The sequence below is a fragment of the Myotis davidii genome, unplaced genomic scaffold (assembly GCF_000327345.1).
Source record: "Myotis davidii unplaced genomic scaffold, ASM32734v1 scaffold571, whole genome shotgun sequence".
Taxonomy (NCBI): Eukaryota; Metazoa; Chordata; class Mammalia; order Chiroptera; family Vespertilionidae; genus Myotis; species Myotis davidii.
The window spans coordinates 1,788,908-1,795,234 of record NW_006283136.1 but is presented as its reverse complement, the minus strand read 5'-3'; the positions used below and the strand labels follow the sequence as shown (position 1 = coordinate 1,795,234).

The following is a 6,327-nucleotide window of genomic DNA, read 5'->3' as shown; positions in this document are numbered from 1 at the left end:
TTTGGTTTGTCTTTTCCAGTCCCCCTAACCCAGAGGTGGGCAAACTTTTTGACTCGAGGGCCACAATGGGTTCTTAAACTGGACCGGAGGGCCAGAACAAAAGCATGGATGGAGTGTTTGTGTGAACTAATATAAATTCAAAGTAAACATCATTACATAAAAGGGTACGGTCTTTTTTTTTTTTAAGTTTTATTCATTTAACCCGCGCGCCGTAGTTTGCCCACGGCTGCCCTAACCCTACATCAGGGTATATCTATCTGTTCCATGCCTCCATGCTTCAGGTCTTTTGTTGGTCAATTCATTTTGTTCATCAGATTCTACAAATAAGTGAAATCATGTGATATTTGTCTTTCTCAGATAGGCTTATTTCATTTAGCATAATATTTTACAGAAATATTTTAAAAAATTAATAATGGTTTCCAAAAACTGAAGTATTTACAAACTTAATGTCGGTGATGTTGTGATATAAGAAATTTATATTTGGTCTTTGTCATGGTTCTTGGCACAGGGCTTCTAAAACATTGGTAACTTTCTAAGTGATAAGAACAAAAGGAACATCTTTTGTTATATTTGTTTCTTTGTCCCCAGCTCCAGAAACAGGTGAAAGGAGCATCTTTTATTATATTTGGTTTTAATCCTCCAGTTAAAAGTAGCTCTGAAATGATCAAAGTGAAAGGAATGTCCTGTTATTCATAACCAGTCCCTTTCAAACACACCCAAGTTTATATTAATGAGGCAATTTTTAGAAAGCCCCTAAGGATGTAGGGCTGGTTGCCAGAACAACCTCATGATTAGAAGGTTGGAATTTTCAGCCCCAACCCTGAACCTCTGGGAAAGGGGTCGGGGCAGGAGACTAGGTTAATCACCAGTGGCCAATGACTTTATCAACCATGCCTACTGTAATGAGGTAGCCATAAAAACCCAGACCACAGGGGTTTGGAGAACCTGAAGTTTGGTGAACAAGAACACATCCACATGCCGAGAGGGTGGAGTACCCCCAATCCACAGGGACAGAGCTCCTATGCTTTGAACACTTCTAGACCTCACCCTATGCATCTCTTCATCTGGTTATTCATTTGTATTCTTCAATATATCTTTTGTAATAAATTAGTAATAGTAAGTAAACTGTTTCCTTGGGTTCTGTGAACCATTCTAACAAATTATCAAACTTGAGGAGAGGGTCATGGGAACCCTTGATGTACAGCCGGACAGTCAGAAGTACAGGTGACAACTCGGGACTTTTGATTGGCATCTGAAGAGGGAGCAGACTTGTGGGACTGACTCCTTAACCTCTGGGGTCCAAGCTAACTTTGAGCAGTTAGTTTGAAAATTGGGTTAAATTGTAGGATACCCAGCCAGCGTCTTCTGAGAACTGGAGAATTGCTTGGTGTGAAAAACCCACATATCTGGTGTCAGAAATATTGAGGGTGGAGAGGAAATGATGTGTCTTCTTTTAATGACTTATTACAAAGTGAATACACTCATGTAACCCTAACCAAAATCAAGAAACAGAATATTACCAACTTGCCAGAATTGGCATATGCTGGAGATCAAGATCAACAGTAATTGATATAAATGTGAGGAGTCTGGAAGAGAGCTGACCAGGACTCCGTTTGATATTCACAAGGTGAACATCTACATTTTATTACCTGCCGCTGACTCAATGGCCTAAAGCAAACTCTCCCAAAACCTGACAATCTTACTGTTTACTAAACATTACCATTGATATGTCTGTTTGCATTTCTAAAGGCAATTGTGTATTCTAGCTAATAAAAGCAGCTGGGAAAGGAGCAACAATCTTACTGTTTGCTAAACATTACCATTGATATGTTTGTTTGCATTCCTACAGGCAATTGTGTATTCTAGCTAATAAAAGCAGCTGGGAAAGGAGCAATGGAGAGAACTTGACTTCCATGGTCAAGTTGTCCTCTGGTTCCCCCGGTATTCAAAATAATATTTCGTCTTGTGTATCATTTGTGCGTCAGCCCTTCCTCCAAGTCTTTGAACCCGCGAAAGCCACGCCGGCCATGGACTCTGGCATGCATAGCCTCTGGGACTCTTCCTAATCATTGTTCTTATCTTCCCAAAAGATAACCACTATGTCTCATTATACTAGTACATTAGTATAACTAATAACTAATAAGTATAACTAATAACTAGTACATTAGTTATTAGTTTTGTCTGTTTTTAATCTTTTTGTAAATGGGATCAGGCAGTATGTATTTTTAACAGCTTTATTTCATATATCACACAATTGACTCATTTTAAATATAAATTTCAAGAGGTTTTAGTATATTTACCATCACCACAATCACTCCCCATTCCTTCCTAATTCCTTTTCCCTGTCACCAGCACTACCAACCATTTACCTACTTTCTGTTTCTATAGGTTTGTCTATTCTGTACACTTAATATAAATGTTTATATGCAATGAAGGCTGAAATATAAGTGAGCTAAGTGTTCATCTTAGGATGTTAGAAAAAGAATTAAACCTAAAGATGACAGACTGAAGGAGAAACAGAAAATAGCTAAGTAATAGAATTATCAAAGGCAAACATTGGTTCTTTGGAAAGGCTATTACTATTGAAATGCTGGGGGGGGGAGGGGGGGAGACATGCTCCTGATAAGACTACTAGAAGTGAGAAACCAGATAAGCAATAACAGGATTGAAGAAGAGGACATCACTATACATGTAAACAGGTATTAGAAAACTAAAAGGGGTCTCCGGCCTGTTTGGGAACCGCTGCGAGTCGGGGCTGTTGGCCTGCGCCTGGTTCCCCCGCGTCTCCCCGGTAGTCCCCGCTCAGCCGCGCGATGCCGGTGGACCTCAGCTAGTGGTCCGGGCCCTTGAGCCTGCAGGAGGTGGACGAGAGCCCGCAGCACCCGCTGCAGGTCAAATACTCCGGGGCGGAGGTCGACGAGCTGGGCAAAGTGTTGACGCCCACCCAGGTTAAGAACCGGCCATCTGGTATTTCATGCGATGGCCTTGATTCAAGTAAACTCTACACACTGGTCTTGACAGACCCAGATGCTCCAAGCAGAAAGGACCCCAAATTTAGGGAATGGTACCATTTCCTGGTGGTCAACATGAAGATCAGCAGTGGCACCGTCCTCCCCGATTATGTGGGCTCTGGGCCTCCCAAGGGCACAGGCCTTCACCGCTATGTCTGGCTGGTTTACGAGCAGGCCAAGCTGCTCAAGTGTGACGAGCCCGTTCTCAGCAAACGATCTGGAGACCACCGTGGCAAATTCAAGGTGGCACCTTTCCGCAAGAAGTACGACCTCGGGCCCCCAGGGGCCGGCACATGTTACCAGGCGGAATGGGATGACTATGTGCCAAGCTCTATGAGCAGCTGGCTGGGAAGTAGGGGAAAGCCAGGAGACCGACATCGCCCCGGGGCCCCAAGCAGTGTTCTCAAGTTCAGTGATGCATGTTGATTTCTCCTCTTGCCTGTTCCCACTCTCACAGGCGAGACCTGAGCAGATAGAGCTGTAGGGTGTCTTTTCCTTCTACCTGTCCTTTATAACTGTACAGGGCCACACGCCCTGGATTTATGTTTTGATCAAATTTGAACTCCATTTTGGGGGCTATTTTGGTACTATGATGTGGTCATCAGATTGTTACTATAAGAACCCAGAATTTAAAGGCGTATCCTCTGAAGAGCAGCACTGGAAAAGCAATCGGGAGAGTCCCTTTCCTGTTGAGCTGTAGGGCTGGGTGAGGGGTTATCTGAAATCCATTAGTCTGTGCCTGTTCAATTTATCACTCTTCCTTGGTGTAAAAGCCAGTATGGAGCTGCTAAATGTGTTAATTCTGCTGTTTGCTTACAGGAAAAAAAAAAAAGGAAAACTAAAAGGATGTATTTTTAAATAAAGTCACATTTTATTGATTTTTTTAGAGAGAGAAACATCAATCAGTTGCTTTCCTGCACACACCCTGACCGGGGAACTAACTCATAACCTGGGTATGTGCATGATTGGGAATAAAGCTTGTGATCTTTGGGTGCATAGGATGATGCTCAACCAATTGAGCCACACTGGCCAGGGCTAAAGCTAAGAGGATATTATAAACAAATTCATGCAATAAATTTGAAAATCTATATGAACATCCAGGTGGCTGCATATACCAACAGTTTGTTCCTTTTTATTTTAAGCAGTACTCCACTGAGTGGATATTATCATAGTTTATTTAGCCATTAACCTGTTTAAGGAATCTGGGCCGATTCTAGTTTGGGGCTATCAGAAATAAAGCTGCTATAAATATCCATGTACAGGTTTTTATGCGAACATATGTTTTTTTTCCTGGGATAAATACCCAGGAGTGCAATTGCTGGGTCATACAGTACTGGCATGCTTAGTTTTATAAGAAACTTGCTAACCTCTTCAGAATGGCTGTACCATTTTACATCCTCACAGGAAACAAATTATAAGTCTAGTTCTCTAATCCTTACTAGCATTTGGTGTTCTCACCATTTTTTAAAATATTAGCCATTATGACAGATGTACAAATCAATAAAAATATATAATCCAGATTTTTAAATATTTTTGAAGGGTGAATTGATCTGTAAATATTTTTATTTATTTAAATTCTTTATTATTGAAAGTATTACATATGTCTCCTTTTCCCCTCATTGAGCTCTCTCTTGGTAGCTCTTCCCCATCTGTAAATATTAAACCTCTATAACTTGTACTGATTCAGATTTTTTAGAGGACCCAGGCATCTAGATATATATTTTTAAATCCATACCTTAAGACATACTTATTTAAAAAACAAACATTTTTTATTGATTTCAGAGAGGACGGGAGAGGGAGAGAGAGCTAGAAACAGCAATGATGAGAGAGAGTCATTGATCAGCTGCCTCCTGCATGCCCCAGGGGATCGAGACCGAAACCCTGGCACGGAATCAAACCGTGACCTCCTGGTTCATAGTGAATATTCAACCACTGAGCCATGCTGGCCAGGCTGGATTTCATTCTTGATCACAAAGTCTCCTATTGATAATGTGACTAGTTTCCCTACCTAGCTACCTTAGAATTTATACAGAAAATTCATGTGCTTCTCTAGGATACCTTCTATCAGAACAAGCTATTTGTTCCAGCCTTGCTGGTTCCCTACGCTCCCCAGCAACATCACTCCTAGTCCTAACAGGAGATGCTAAAGGCCACTAAAGAGGATTTCCAGGACATTATCGACAAGTCCACGCACTCAAGCTTCAGTGCTGTGTATTTTTAAAATAGAAAATTATTAGACTTCTAGGATTTATTATTTTTAATTATTATAGTAAAATTACTTTAGTATAATGTTGCTTTAATATCAAACCCAGTATTAGGCATAAACTTCTTAGAACTCTTATGCAACTATAAAATCAAAACAAATCTACATATTATTAAATACAACCCAAATTACAACTAATAAAATTGTCAACATTAATGTATTTTGATGGCTGATGCTGTTTTGCTGATACTAAATCACTTCTCACATCATGGATTTAGCATTAAGTGCTTTAAAGAAGGTTCTTTTGAATTTGGCAAGTTGATACTACCTTGGGCAGAGTTATGACTCATATACAACTTTTCTCTTGGGCAGAATTATGACTCACATACAACTTTTCTCTAAATGAGTTACATCCATCCCTTGGTTTATGCATTGTTTGTAAATTTTAGATTAAAATAAATCACCTGCCATTTATTTTAAAACTTTTATATTTTGAGTTTTTTTCAAACCAAAGATACCATATGACATGTCATACAAGATAAATTCTTCCTATTACTTTTGCTACTGCTATTGATGAGTGGGAAATTGATAATGGGACACTGGGGAGAGGGTTTATTGACACTTTTTTGAGTGACTCTATTGGGTTTGGGGGACCTGTGTCTGCCCAGTTATAACTCATTTGTATTATTTCTAATATCCTAAGTTAAAAATTTTTTTTCTTAGTCTTCACTCAAGGATTTATTTTCCCATTGATTTTTAGAGAGTGGAACGAAGGGAGGGAGGGTGAGAGAGAAACATTCATGAGAGAGAGACACATCAATTGGTTGCCTCCCACATATACAACCCAGGTACCTGCCCTTAAGCGGGAATTGAACCTACCACTCTTCGGTGTACAGGTTGGTACTCTAACCATTTAGCAACACTGGCCAGGACCTAATTTTAATTTTTTAAATTCATTAATGAGAGAGAGAGAGAGAGAGAGAGAGAAGTTTGTTATTCTACATATGTATGCATTCTTGGTTGATTCCTGCATGCCCTGATCAGGAATCAAACATTCAACCTTTATGTATCAGGACAATGCTCTAAGCAACTGAGCTACATGGCTAGGGCCTA

The 6,327-nt window shown here is 40.1% G+C and overlaps 1 pseudogene; it reads left to right on the top strand.

Annotated features, from left to right (window-relative positions):
• Positions 1-2,686: 2,686 nt before the first annotated feature.
• LOC102752989 lies at positions 2,687-3,629 on the top strand (annotated as a pseudogene).
• Positions 3,630-6,327: the final 2,698 nt, after the last annotated feature.